The following is a 14438-nucleotide window of genomic DNA, read 5'->3' on the forward strand; positions in this document are numbered from 1 at the left end:
CCATTGGCATTGAACTTTTGTTCAAAACCAACACCTTGATTCTTCCGGTGCCTTCCTTGCTTGCGTACAATTTCCTCGAATTGCTTACTCCCGGCAAGGCTCTTGTATACACCTTTCTCTATAATTCCCTTCAATAAGCTATTTTCTTGCTCAAGTGTAACTTGGCTAAGAGAATCATTAGTGGAATCAAGAGAACTACTAGAAGCAACAATATTGGATTTAGCATTGTTATTGTTACTACTAGATGAAGAAATTTCTTGTTCTTGTTACTAGACTTGACTTGAGGCATGTAAGTAGATAAGAGTAAACGCTTGGCAATATAAGAACAACTTTTCTTGCGAAGATCATCATCGATTGCCTTTAAGAACTCATGCTCTTGCTCAAGATTGAGCTTTTCAAAGCGTAACTTCTCATGAGCCCTTAAAAGTTCTCGATGATTTTCGAAGATAGTTTCATGAGCTAACTTAAGAGTGTTTAGTTCTTTAGTTAGAAGCTCAATCTTCTCCCTATCATTGTCATTCTTTTTATCTTGTTTAGCATGATTAATTAACATTTCATCATAGTATTCATCACTAGAGTTGTCAATAAGTAAATCATCATCACCTAGCAAGTCATCTTCATCACTATTAAAATCAACATACTCGGGATGAGTTACCTTAGGGCCTTTAGCCATGAAGCATCTTCCAATTCCTTCATTTGGTGATTCAAAGATGTCGTAGGAGTTGGTCGACACAAGTGCTAGACCGGCAACACCTTCATCTTGAGTATGTTCGGAGTCGGAGTGATAGATTCTCTCGGAGTGATGTTCAGAGTCGGAACCGGATACCCATTCACCAACATGAGTTGATGTCTTCATTTTGTGTAGCTCCTTGATGACTTGTCCTTCCTTTCCGAATCCTTGCTTCTCCGTGAGGGTCTTCGTTCATAACGATCATCTCTACTCCTCCTCTCTCCTGGTGGTGATTCTTCTCTTCTACTTCTTCTTTTAGGAGAATCTTCTCTTCTTTTGTAGGGTGTCGTACACTCATTGGAATAGTGTTCGGGTCTCCCACAATTGTAGCAATTTCTCTCTTAACTGGAAGATCTTTTATCATTGTAGGACCTTGACTTAGAGCTTCTTTCTTTGCTTCTACTCTTCTAGAATTTGTTGAAATTCTTCACCATTAAGCTCAATTCTTCATTGAAGGTTTGTTTCTCACTTGATGATGTGGGGGCTTCACATGAGGCTTTGTAAGCACCACTTGACTTGTTGTGAAGTTCCTCCTTATCCTTGAGTGACATCTCATGAGCAACAATTCTACCAATGACCTCTGTTGGCTTGAGATTCTTGTAATTGGGCATCATTTGAATCAATGTGCACACGGTATCATATTTTCCATCCAATGCTCTTAGGATCTTCTTGATGATGAATCTGTCGGTCATCTCTTCACTCCCTAAGCCAGCAATCTCATTTGTGATAAGAGCAAGCCTAGAGTACATTTCAGCGACACCTTCACCATCCTTCATTTTGAACTTGTCAAGCTGACTTTGGAGCACATCCAACTTGGATTCCTTGACGGAGTCAGTACCTTCATGCATATCAATCAAAGTATCCCAAATTTCCTTTGCATTCTCAAGACGGCTGATTTTGTTGAATTCTTCGGGGCACAAGCCATTGAAGAGGATATCACAAGCTTGAGCATTCTATTGCAGCATCTTCAATTCATCCGGATTAGCTTCACGGTTCGGCTCTCTCCCATCAAAGAATTCACCTTGCAAGCCAATACAAACAATATCCCAAAAGGCGGGGTTATGTCCGAGAATATGCATTTTCATCTTATGCTTCCAACTAGCAAAATTAGTACCATCAAAGTAAGGACCTCTACGGTGATAATTTCCCTCGCTAGACGCCATACTCTCCTAGCTTGTGAAACCAAGGCTATGACCACCAAAAGCTATGGAAATCAAAGCAAATGGAGACCAAAGCTCTGATACCACTTGTAGGACCTTGAAGTATGTCTAGAGGGGGGTGATTAGACTACTTGACCAATTAAAAACTTAACCTTTTCCCAATTTTAGAGTTTGGCAGGTTTTAGCTATATTTGGACAAGTCAAGCAATCATCACACAATTCAAGCAAGCATGCAAAGAGTATATAGCAGCGGAAATTAATGCATTCAACTTGCAAGAAAGTAAGGGGAGGGTTTGGAGGATTCAAACGCAGTTGGAGACATGGATGTTTTTGTCGTGGTTCCGATAGGTGGTGCTATCGTACATCCACGTTGATGGAGACTTCAACCCATGAAGGGTAACGGCTGCGTGAGTCCACGGAGGGCTCCACCCAAGAAGGGTCCACGAAGAAGCAACCTTGTCTATCCCACCATGGTTGTCGCCCATGAAGGACGTGCCTCACTAGCGGTAGATCTTCATGAAGTAGGCGATCTCCTTGCCCTTACAAACTCCTTGGTTCAACTCCACAATCTTGTCGGAGGCTCCCAAGTGACACCTAGCCAATCTAGGAGACACCACTCTCCAAGAAGTAACAAATGGTGTGTTGATGATGAACTCCTTGCTCTTGTGCTTCAAATGATAGTCTCCCAAACACTCAACTCTCTCTCATAGGATTTGGATCTGGTGGAAAGAAGATTTGAGTGGGAAGCAACTTGGGGAAGGCTAGAGATCAAGATTCATATGGTAGGAATGGAATATCTTGGACTCAACACATGAGTAGGTGGTTCTCTCTCAGAACTGGTAAGTTGGAAGTGTAGGTTTGTTCTGATGGCTCTCTCCACGAATGAAGAGGAGGTGGAGGGGTATATATAGCCTCCACACAAAATCTAACCGTTACACACAATTTACCAATCTCGACGGGACCGAATCAACAAACTCGGTCGGACCGATTCAGTAAACCTAGTGACCGTTCGGATTTTCAGTGGGACTGACATGCAACTCAGTAGGACCGATATGGTTAGGGTTAGGGCATAACGTAATCTCGGTGAGACCGATTACACAAACTCGGTGAGACCGATTTTGGTAATTAGCTAACCAGAGAGTTGGTCAGGTAAACTCGGTGGGACCGATCCACTCTTCTCGGTGAGACCGAAATGTTACGGAAGGGAAACAGAGAGTTTACATTGCAATCTCGGTGGGACCGATCGCTCACTTCGGTTAGACCGAAAGGTTATGAAGGGAAACAGAGAGATTACAATCCCATCTTGGTGAGACCGAGATCCCTATCGGTGAGACCGATTTTCCTAGGGTTTGTGGCAGTGGCTATGACATCCGAACTCGGTGGCGCCGGATAGAAAGAATTGGTGTGACCAATTTTGACTTTAGGTTTAGGTCATATGTGGATGTGGGAAAGTAGTTGAGGGTATTTGGAGCATATCACTAAGCACTTGAAGCAAGAGGCTCATTAAGCAACACCTCATCCCTCCTTGATAGTATTGGCTTTTCCTATAGACTCAATGTGATCTTGGATCACTAAAATGTAAAATGAAGAGTCTTGAGCTTTTGAGCTTGAGCCAATCCTTTGTCCTTGATATTTTGAGGGATCCACTTTCATCATCCATGCCATGCCATTCATTGAGCTTTCCTGAAATATTTGTCTTGGAATAGCATTAGCTCAATGAGCTATATGTTGTTATGAATTACCAAAACCACCTAGGGATAGTTGCACTTTCAGACATAAATCTTGTCAGCATAATGCAAGTGATGCTAATCCGGCGGATGTTGCCGTGCAAACGTCGGACTCTCCGGATGTGGGAGTTTAATCCAGAGGGTTCGCGGAATATTAAGCACTTCTTCGGCCTAAAGCTCGAAGGGATGTGTAAATTATTCTTCAGACCGCAAGTAAAGTGTCCGGACACCACCGAGGATGTGGGCCTAAGCTGTAATCGCCTAGATGCCCAAGCAAGTAACCCAAAAGCGGGACACTTCATTTATATTTATCATAACTATTATCCTGAAAATCCTTCCCTGGCCAGGAATGGCTCAACAAGGCAGAGCGAATCAGGTGTTCGGCGCCACTTCCTGAAGGCTCGCCTGGTCCAACCATTGCAAAGATGTTGGGCCGGGCGCTCAGCAAAATCCCTTCGGGGAAAGGCGAAGGAAAGGGCAATGAAGCCGAACTTCACGCGCTACGCATCCAGACCGGGGAAATCGCTACCCATCATATGGAGGATAGCCGGGAAGGGGAGGTCAAAGCCTCCTCCCCACGCGGGAAGAAGAGGGCCGCCTCCGAAGATTTGGAGGCGGAGACGCCCAAGCAAGGAAAGAAAGCGTCACCAGGTCGGGCATGCAGCGGGTCGGACGGCTCCGTCTGTGCCATGGCGGCCACAGCTTCGATGACTCTTCTCGCCTTGCTCGACAAGGAAGAGGCACCATCGCCGGTGACGAAGACCTCCACGTGGGTGTCCATCGCCCCGGCAGTGAATCCGCCGCTGAGAGAGAGCGGGCAGTCGGAGTAGCTGAGCACCTCGCTGGGGTACTCATCGGCGGTGAGCGCGTCGAAGATGCGCAGCGCGGTGAAGGAGGCGGTGAGCGCGCCGATGACGTCGTCCGCCAGAGCGACGGACTCATTGGAGTAGGAGAAGGGCCCCGTCCGAAGCATGCTTCCGGCCAGCTCCTCGAGCTACCCCACGGTGGGCGCCAACTGTCGTGGTGGGCGCCAACTGTCGTGGTGGGCGCACGACAGATGCCAAGGGATGGCTAAAGAGAGGAGGAGGCTCAGGGCGCTGGTGGGCTCCAGAGGCGAGGTTGATATGCGCGGGCGGGGACGCCGGACATACCAGGTTCGGGGCTCTCCGGAGAGATAACACCCCTAGTCCTGCCGAGTTTAGTTGGATGGTCGATAGTACAATGTTGCTCCTGGAGCTGCGTGGGGGAGGAAGGAGGTTGGCCAAGGCTTGGGCTGCTCCTTCTCCCTGGTGTTGCTATGCAGTGGCTAGTCCTATGCTTGCCTGGGTTTCTCTTTCTTGCATGCTTATCTCGTATTGCTTCGCATGCCTCTGTAGGCATGGGCTCCTGGGGGTTTTTATAGATCAACCCACACAGGGTTACAATGGTAATATGCCGAGTCGGTGGGTCCGTATTGTCGGTGTCCGGGGTACCGGGCTGGGTCCCGCATGTGGGCTTGTGGTTCGCCGGGTTCCCCTAGGTGCGGGCCCCGCGTACCTAGGGGGACTGTGCGCCGTCTTGTCGATCGTCATGGCATGGCCGAGTCGAGCCGCGCACAGTGTTCTCCGTCAGGCCGCCGCTTGCTGTCGTCAGCGGTGAGGGCGGGAACACTGTTGTCATGTCAGCCCTGGTCAGCGGGTAGGTAAGGGGCACTTTTGCCACGCTCTGGCTGACCACGGGCATGGGCGGGAGCACTATAGTCTTGGTCATTGGTGATTGAGGTCTCGTCCCATCGTACGGCCTGGATGGGACGGGAGCTGACCCGTGGCTGGGTTGCCGTGGACACCACAGGTGGGTTGGCTTGTTGGGGAAGCCACGGTTGCGCCGGGTTGAATTGCCTTGTGCCAGCTCCTACGGCCGGGTCAACGTACCTTGCCGAGTCGAGGGTCTTGGCCGGGTTGCGGGCCTTGCCTGGTTGAGCGACCCGGCCTGGCGCATGCCGGTTTGCGGGGCGATGCGGGCCCTGCTGTTTTTGAAATAGATCCGGGTTCCGTTGCCTGCCCGGGGTTCATCCCCCCGACAGGGAGTGTTGATCCTAATGTGTGTACTTTGCAATCCAAAGGCACCTCTTATTAAGTGCACACATCTAGGGGGAGCCCCGTCTATATTTTGTAGTCTCTGGGATTCACTTATTATGTCATGCCTTTGTGCAAATTCCGTGTTGTCATCAATCCACCAAAAAGGGGGAGATTGTTAGGGCATGTCTCTCTATAAGTAGTTTTGGTGATTGACGACAATGCTTTTGCAGACTAATTGTGTGCGTTGAGTTTTTCAGAGATTCATTCATTGGCACGAGACGATTCTTTCCCCTCAGAGCTTTAAATGAAGACGGTGTAGTCTCTTTCGTTTCGGTTGGTGGACTTGAGTCGTAGGAGACACCGTACTATCAAGAGGGGGTCCGCATTGGAAAGGCTAGGGTGGAATCAACACGTACACTTCTTTTTGCACCCTAGATTCTTTCCTCTCCTTGGAGTTTGTCATTTCAACGGAAGTGGAGATTGTGAGGAGATAGCAGTTGTACTGCAGCCAAAGCGGCAGTACCGCCCATGGTCCTCAAGCGGCAGTACCGCTGTCCCACAGTGGTAGTACCGCTTGTGTGCATCGGCGGCAGTACCATCCTGGTTCAGCACTACTACTGCCTCAATTTGAGGATGTCTTTTCGCGTGTCGGGTTGTGCGGCTGTAGTAGCGGTAGTACCGCCCATGAGCGGTAGTACCGCGGCTACCACCGCTACTGGTGCAGCCCAAACCCTCCTTCTTTCTCCCGTTCTCCCTCTTATGCCTATGCTCTCAGTCTCCATGGTAATACCGCTGGTGGTCGCAGTAGTACCGCTGCTAGCAGTAGTAGTACCGCCCCAGTGAGCAGTAGTACCGCTCTGTGTAGGCTGAAGAGGGGGTAATGGTTGGATTGGTTCCGCCACTATAAAAGGAGGTCTTCTTCTCCAAGTTGACTTGCCTCTTTTCGCCCAAGCTCCATTGTTGCTCCAAAGTTCATTTTCACCTGATCTCTCTCCCTAGCCAATCAAACTTGTTGATTTTCTAGGGATTGGTTGAGAAGGCCGGGATCTACACTTCCACCAAGAGAAATTTGATTCCCCCACTAATCCCTTGCGGATCTTGTTATTCTTGGGTGTGAGCACCCTAGAAGGTTGAGGTCACCTCGGAGCCACGTTCCATTATGGTGAAGCTCCGTGGTATCGTTGGGAGCCTCCAATCAAGTTGTGGAGATTGCCCCAACCTTGTTTGTAAAGGTCCAGTCGCCGCCTTCAAGGGCACCATGATACGTCTCCAACGTATCTATAATTTTTGATTATTCCCGCTATTATATTACCTGTTTTGGATGTTTAATGGGCTTTACCATGCACTTTTATATTATTTTTGGGACTAACCTATTAACCGGAGGCCTAGTCCAAATTGTTGTTTTTTGCCTATTTCAGTGTTCTGCAGAAAAGGAATATCAAACGGAGTCCAAACGGAATGAAACCTTCGGGAGAGTTATTTTTGGAACAAACGCAATCCAGGAGACTTGGGAGTGGACGTAAAGAAAGAAACGAGGCGGCCACGAGGCAGGGAGGCGCGCCCCCCACCCTCGTGGGCCCCTCGTGGCTCCCCTGACCGACTTCTTTCGCCTATATATACTCATATACCCTGAAAACATCTGAGAGCACCACGAAACCCTATTTCCACCGCCGCAACCTTCTGTACCTATGAGATCCCATCTTGGGGCCTTTTCCGGCGCTCCCCCGGAGGGGGAATCGATCACGGAGGGCTTCTACATCAACACCATAGCCTCTCCGATGAAGTGTCAGTAGTTTACCTCAGACCTTTGGGTCCATAGTTATTAGCTAGATGGCTTCTTCTCTCTCTTTGGATCTCAATACAAAGTTCTCCTTGATCTTCTTGGAGATCTATTCATGTAATACTTTTTGAGGTGTGTTTGTCGAGATCCGATGAATTGTGGGTTTATGATCAAGATTATCTATGAACAATATTTGAATCTCCTCTGAATTCTTTTATGTATGATTTGTTATCTTTGCAAGTCTCTTCGAATTATCAGTTTGGTTTGGCCTACTAGATTGATCTTTCTTGCAATGGGAGAAGTGCTTAGCTTTGGGTTCAATCTTGTGGTGTCCTTTCCCAGTGACAGCAGGGGCAGCAAGGCACATATTGTATTGTTGCCATCGAGGATAAAAAGATGGGGTTTATATCATATTGCTTGAGTTTATCCCTCTACATCATGTCATCTTGCCTAATGGTTACTCTGTTCTTATGAATTTAATACTCTAGATGCATGCTGGATAGCGGTCGATGTGTGGAGTAATAGTAGTAGATGCAGAATCATTTCGATCTACTTGTCGCGGACGTGATGCCTATATACATGATCATGCCTAGATATTCTCATAACTATGCACTTTTCTATCAATTGCTCGATAGTAATTTGTTCACCCACCATAATACTTATGCTATCTAGAGAGAAGCCACTAGTGAAACCTATGGCCCCCGGGTCTATTTTCCATCATATAAGTTTCCGATCTATTTTATCTTCCAATCTTTACTTTCCAATCTATATCATAAAAATACCAAAAATATTTATCTTATTATCTCTTTCAGATCTCACTTTTGCAAGTGGACGTGAAGGGATTGACAACCCCTTTATCGCGTTGGTTGCAAGGTTCTTATTTGTTTGTGTAGGTACGAGGGATTTGAGTGTAGCCTCCTACTAGATTGATACCTTGGTTCTCAAAAACTGAGGGAAATACTTACACTACTTTGCTGCATCACCCTTTCCTCTTCAAGGGAAAACCAACGCATGCTCAAGAGGTAGCAAGAAGGATTTCTGACGCTGTTGTCGGGGAGTCTATGCACAAGTCAAGACATACCAAGTACCCATCACAAACTCTTATCCTTCGCATTACATTATTTGCCATTTGCCTCTTGTTTTCCTCCCCCCCCCCACTTCACCTTTGCCTTTTCTTCGCCTCTTTATCGTTTGTCTTTCCTTCGCCATGGCTGAATCGAAAAGGCCTAAGGGTTCTCTCCTGGGTTTTAGTACTTTGGATAGTCCCTCTGTCCCCTCTCTAAGCTCATAAATAGTGATGATATGGAAAGACCTACCGGGGTTATCAATGAGAGTTTGAATAATTTCGATGAAGATGATCCTGGAAGTTTTCGTTATTTACTTGGTGAGTCTTCAAAAGATGCTTGGGATAGGCTATTAAGGATCCGAGCTAGCTATGTGCCACAATATCAAATTGAGATATACCTAAAAAGCTTTTATGTTGGCTTACCCTCTTTGTTCAAGAAGTTTTAGATTCTATTTTTGAAGAAGGTTTTCTTGAGGGGATGCTATAGATACCTATGAATATATGAAAACTATATTTGGGCACCCCATGAGTGAGAAGGTTGAATCCACCTCTCTTTTATGCTTTTATCAAAACAAAATTATCAAAGAGATGAAGACTAGCTTAGATGCAAATTTCTGTAGCGTGCTTAATCTTTCTTCCACCATTAATGGCAATGTGCTTTCCAAAAATAGAAAGATAAATGCTATAGATAAGAAATTTTCTCTTTTCTTTCCCAATACCAAGGATGGCAATACTTAGATCTATTCTCGCTTTTATGCCTAGCTAGGGGCGTCAAACGATAGCGCTTGTTGGGAGGCAACCCAATTTTATTTTTGTTCTTTGCTTTTTGTTCCTTCTTAGTAATAAATAATTCATCTAGCCTATGGTTAGATGTGGTTTTATTTTTCAATTAGTGTTTGTGCCAAGTAAAACCTATAGGATCTTCTTGGGTGATAGTTAATTTGATCTTGCTGAAAAACAGAAACTTTTGCACGCACGAGAATAATTTTCATAAATCACAGAAATGTGATTTTCAGTTGATTCTTTTTGAAGAAGATTAATAAACAAATTTTCTAGGACTTACTATTTTTTTAAAATTTTGGGGGTTCCAGAAGTATTCGAGAGTTACAGATTTCTATAGACTGTTCTGTTTTTTGACAGATTCTGTTTTTCGTGTGTTGTTTGCTTATTTTGATGAATCTATGGCTAGTATCGGGGGGTATGAACCGTAGAGAAGCTGGAATACAGTAGGTTTAACACCAATATAAATAAATAATGAGTTAATTACAGTAACTTAAAGTGGTGGTTTGTTTTATTTCGCTAACGGAGCTCATGAGATTTTCTGTTGAGTTTTGTGTTGTGAAGTTTTCAAGTTTTTGGGTAAAGATTTGATGGATTATGGAATAAGGAGTGGAAAGATACTAAGCTTGGGGATGACCAAGGCACCCCAAGGTAAAATTCAAGGACAACCAAAAGCCTAAGCTTGGGGATGCCCCAGAAGGCATCCTCTCTTTCGTATTTATCCATCGGTAACTTTACTTGATGCTATATTTTTATTCACCACATGATATGTGTTTTGCTTGGAGCGTCTTGTATGATTTGAGTCTTTGCTTTTTAGTTTACCACAATCAACGTTTCTATACACACCTTTTGGGAGAGATACACATGAATCGGAATTTATTAGAATACTCTATGTGCTTCACTTATATCTTTTGAGCTAGATGATTTTGCTCTAGTGCTTCACTTATATCTTTTTAGAGCACGGTGGTGGTTTTATTTTATAGAAATTATTGATCTCTCATGCTTCACTTATATTATTTTGAGATTCTTTTAGAACAACATGGTAATTTGCTTTGGTTATAAAATTAGTCCTAATATGATAGACGTCCAAGATTGGTATAATAAAAACTTTCATAAAAAGTGCATTGAATACTATGAGAAGTTTGATACTTGATGATTGTTTTGAGATATGAAGATGGTATTTAGATTCGTGCTAGTTGAGTAATTATGAATTTGAGAAATACTTGTGTTGAAGTTTGCAAGTCCCGTAGCATGCACGTATGGTAAACGTTGTGTAACAAATTTCAAACATGAGGTGTTCTTTGATTGCCTTCCTTATGAGTGGAGGTCGGGATCGCGCGATGGTTAACTCCTACCAACCCTTCCCCTAGGAGCATGCATAGTAGTACTTTGCTTCGAGGGCTAATAAATTTTTGCAATAAGTTTATGAGTTCTTTATGGCTAATGTTGAGTCCATGGATTATACGCACTCTTACCCTTCCGCAATTTGCTAGCCTCTATGGTACCGTGCATTCCCTTTCTCACCTTGAGAGTTGGTGCAAACTTCGCTGGTGCATCCAAACCCCATGATACGATACGCTCTATCACACATAAACCTCCTTATATCTTCCTCAAAATAGCCACCATACCTACCTATTATGGCATTTCCATAGCCATTCTGAGATATATTGCCATGAAACTTTCCACCATTTCATTTATTATGACACGCTTCGTCATTGTCATATTGCCTTGCATGATCATGTAGTTGACATCGTATATGTGGCAAAGCCACCATGCATAATTTATCATACATGTCACTCTTGTTTCATTTCCCATCCCGGTACACCGCCGGAGGCATTCATATAGAGTCATATTTTGTTCTAGTATTGAGTTGTAAATAAATAGAAGTGTGATGATCATCATTAATAGAGCATTGTCCCAAAGAAAGAAAAAGAAAGGCAAAAAAAGGAAAGGCCAAATAAAAAAAGTGGGAGAAATAAAAGGGACAATGCTACTATCTTTTTTCCACACTTGTGCTTCAAAGTAGCACCATGATCTTTATGATAGAGAGTCTCTTGTTTTGTCACTTTCATATACTAGTGGGAATCTTTCATTATAGAACTTGGCTTGTATATTCCAACAATGGGCTTCCTCAAATGCCCTAGGTCTTCGTGAGCAAGCAGGTTGGATGCACACCCACTTAGTTTCTTTTGTTGAGCTTTCATACATTTATAGATCTAGTGCATCCGTTGCATGGAAATCCCTACTCCTTGCATTGACATCAATTCATGGGCATCTTCCTACCCCGTTGATTAGCCGCGTCAATGTGAGACTTTCTCCTTTTTTGTCTTCTCCACATAACCCCCATCATTATATTCTATTCCACCCATAGTGCTATATCCACGGCTTACGCTCATGTATTGCGTGAGGATTGAAAAGGCTGAAGCGCGTTAAAAAAGTATGAACCAATTGCTTGGCTGAAATCGGGTTTGTGCATGATTTGAATATTTTGTGTGACGAAAATGTAGCATGACCAAACTATATAATTTTGTAGGGATGAACTTTCTTTGGCCATGTTATTTTGAGAAGACATGATTGCTTAGTTAGTATGCTTGAAGTATTTTTTTATGTCAACATTAAACTTTTATCTTGAATCTTTAGGATCTGAACATTCATGCCACAATAAAGAAAATTATATTGAAAATTATGTTAGGTAGCATTCCACATCAAAAATTCTGTTTTTATCATTTACCTACTCAAGGACGAGCAGGAATTAAGCTTGGGGATGTTTGACACATCTTCAATGTATCTATAATTTTTTATTGTTCCATGCGATTATATTACCTATTTTGGATGTTTAATGGGATTTACTATGCACTTTCATATTATTTTTGGGACTAACCTATTAACCGGAGGCCCAGTCCAAATTGTTGTTTTTTTGCCTATTTCAGTGTTTCGCATAAAAGGAATATCAAACGGAGTCCAAACGGAATGAAACCTTCGGGGGAGTTATTTTTGGAACAAACGCAATCCAGGAGACTTGGAGTGGACGTCAAGAAAGAAATGAGGCAGCCACAAGGCAGGGAGGCGCGCCCCCACCCTCGTGGGCCCCTCGTGGCTCCCCTGACCGACTTCTTTCGCCTATATATACTCATATACCCTGAAAACATCCGAGAGCACCATGAAACCCTATTTCCACCGCCGCAACCTTCTGTACCTATGAGATCCCATCTTGGGGCCTTTTCCGGCACTCCGTCAGAGGGGGAATCAATCATGGAGGGCTTCTACATCAACACCATAGCCTCTTCGATGAAGTGTGAGTAGTTTACCTCAGACCTTCGGGTTCATAGTTATTAGCTAGATAGCTTCTTCTCTCTCTTTGGATCTCAATACAAAGTTCTCCTCGATCTTCTTGGAGATCTATTCGATGTAATACTTTTTGCGGTGTGTTTGTCGAGATCCGATGAATTGTGGGTTTATGATCAAGATTATCTATGAACAATATTTGAGTCTCCTCTGAATTTTTTTATGTATGATTTGTTATCTTTGCAAGTATCTTCGAATTATCAATTTGGTTTGGCCTACTAGATTGATCTTTCTTGCAATGGGAGAAGTGCTTAGCTTTGGGTTCAATCTTGCGGTGTCCTTTCCCAGTGATAGCAGGGGCAGCAAGGCACGTATTGTATTGTTGCCATCGAGGATAAAAAGATGGGGTTTATATCATATTGCTTGAGTTTATCCCTCTACATCATGTCATCTTGCCTAATGCGTTACTCTGTTCTTATGAACTTAATACTCTAGATGCATGTTGGATAGCGGTCGATGTGTGGAGTAATAGTAGTAGATGCAGAATCATTTCGATCTACTTGTCGCGGATGTGATGCCTATATACATGATCATGCCTAGATATTCTCACAACTATGCACTTTTCTATCAATTGCTCGACAGTAATTTGTTCACCCACCATAATACTTATGCTAACTTGAGAGAAGCCACTAGTGAAACCTATGGGCCCCGGGTCTATTTTCCATCATATAAGTTTCCGATCTATTTTATCTTCCAATCTTTACTTTCCAATCTATATCATAAAAATACCAAAAATATTTATCTTATTATCTCTATCAGATCTCACTTTTGCAAGTGGCCGTGAAGGGATTGACAACCCCTTTATCGCATTGGTTGCAAGGTTCTTATTTGTTTGTGTAGGTACAAGGGATTTGAGTGTAGCCTCCTACTGGATTGATACCTTGGTTCTCAAAAACTGAGGGAAATACTTACGCTACTTTGCTACATCACCCTTTCCTCTTCAAGGGAAAACCAACACATGCTCAAGAGGTATCACACCACTAGTGGAATCACTTTCTCGCATTGTGTGAAGGCGTGAGGAGAATACGGTGGCCCTAGTGGCTTCTTGGGGAGCATTGTGCCTCCACACCGCTCCAACAGAGACGTACTTCCCCCAAAAGGAAGGAACTTCGGTAACACATCCTCATCTCCACTGGCTCCACTTGTGGTTATCTCTTCCCTTTACTTTGTGCAAGTTTATATTGTGTTGTATCATTTGCTTGCACTTGTTGTTGTGATTTTTTGCATCATACAGGTTGTTCACCTAGTTGCACATCTAGACAACTTATTTGTTGCTTAACCTAAGTTGTGAAGAAAAGCTAAAATTGGTAGTTTCCCATTCACACCCCCCCCCCCTCTAGTCAACCATATCGATCCTTTCACCGGATAGATCAAATTGTTGGGGCCGAATTTGACTTTAGGTTTAGGACATATGTGGAAATGAGAATGTGGTTGAGAGCTTTTGGAGCATATCTCTAAGCATTTTGAGCAAGCAAGCCATTAAGCAACACCTCATCCCCTTTTAATAGTATTGGCTTTTCCTATGGACTCAATGTGATCTTGGATCATTAAAATGAAAGTGAAGAGTCTTGAGCTTTTGCCAATACGTGTCCTTCGCATTTTGAGGGGTCCACATCTCTAGTCCATGCCATACCAATCATTGAACTTTCTGAAACATTAATCTTGAATGGATATTAGTTCAATGAGCTATATGTTGTTATGAATTACCAAAACCACCCGGGATTAGTTGCACTTTCAGCATCCTCACATATGTCTGCATCTAGTTGTACCCTATCTTCCATCCATCCCTCTAT

Source organism: Triticum aestivum, chromosome 1B, assembly GCF_018294505.1.
Source record: "Triticum aestivum cultivar Chinese Spring chromosome 1B, IWGSC CS RefSeq v2.1, whole genome shotgun sequence".
Lineage (NCBI taxonomy): Eukaryota > Viridiplantae > Streptophyta > Magnoliopsida > Poales > Poaceae > Triticum > Triticum aestivum.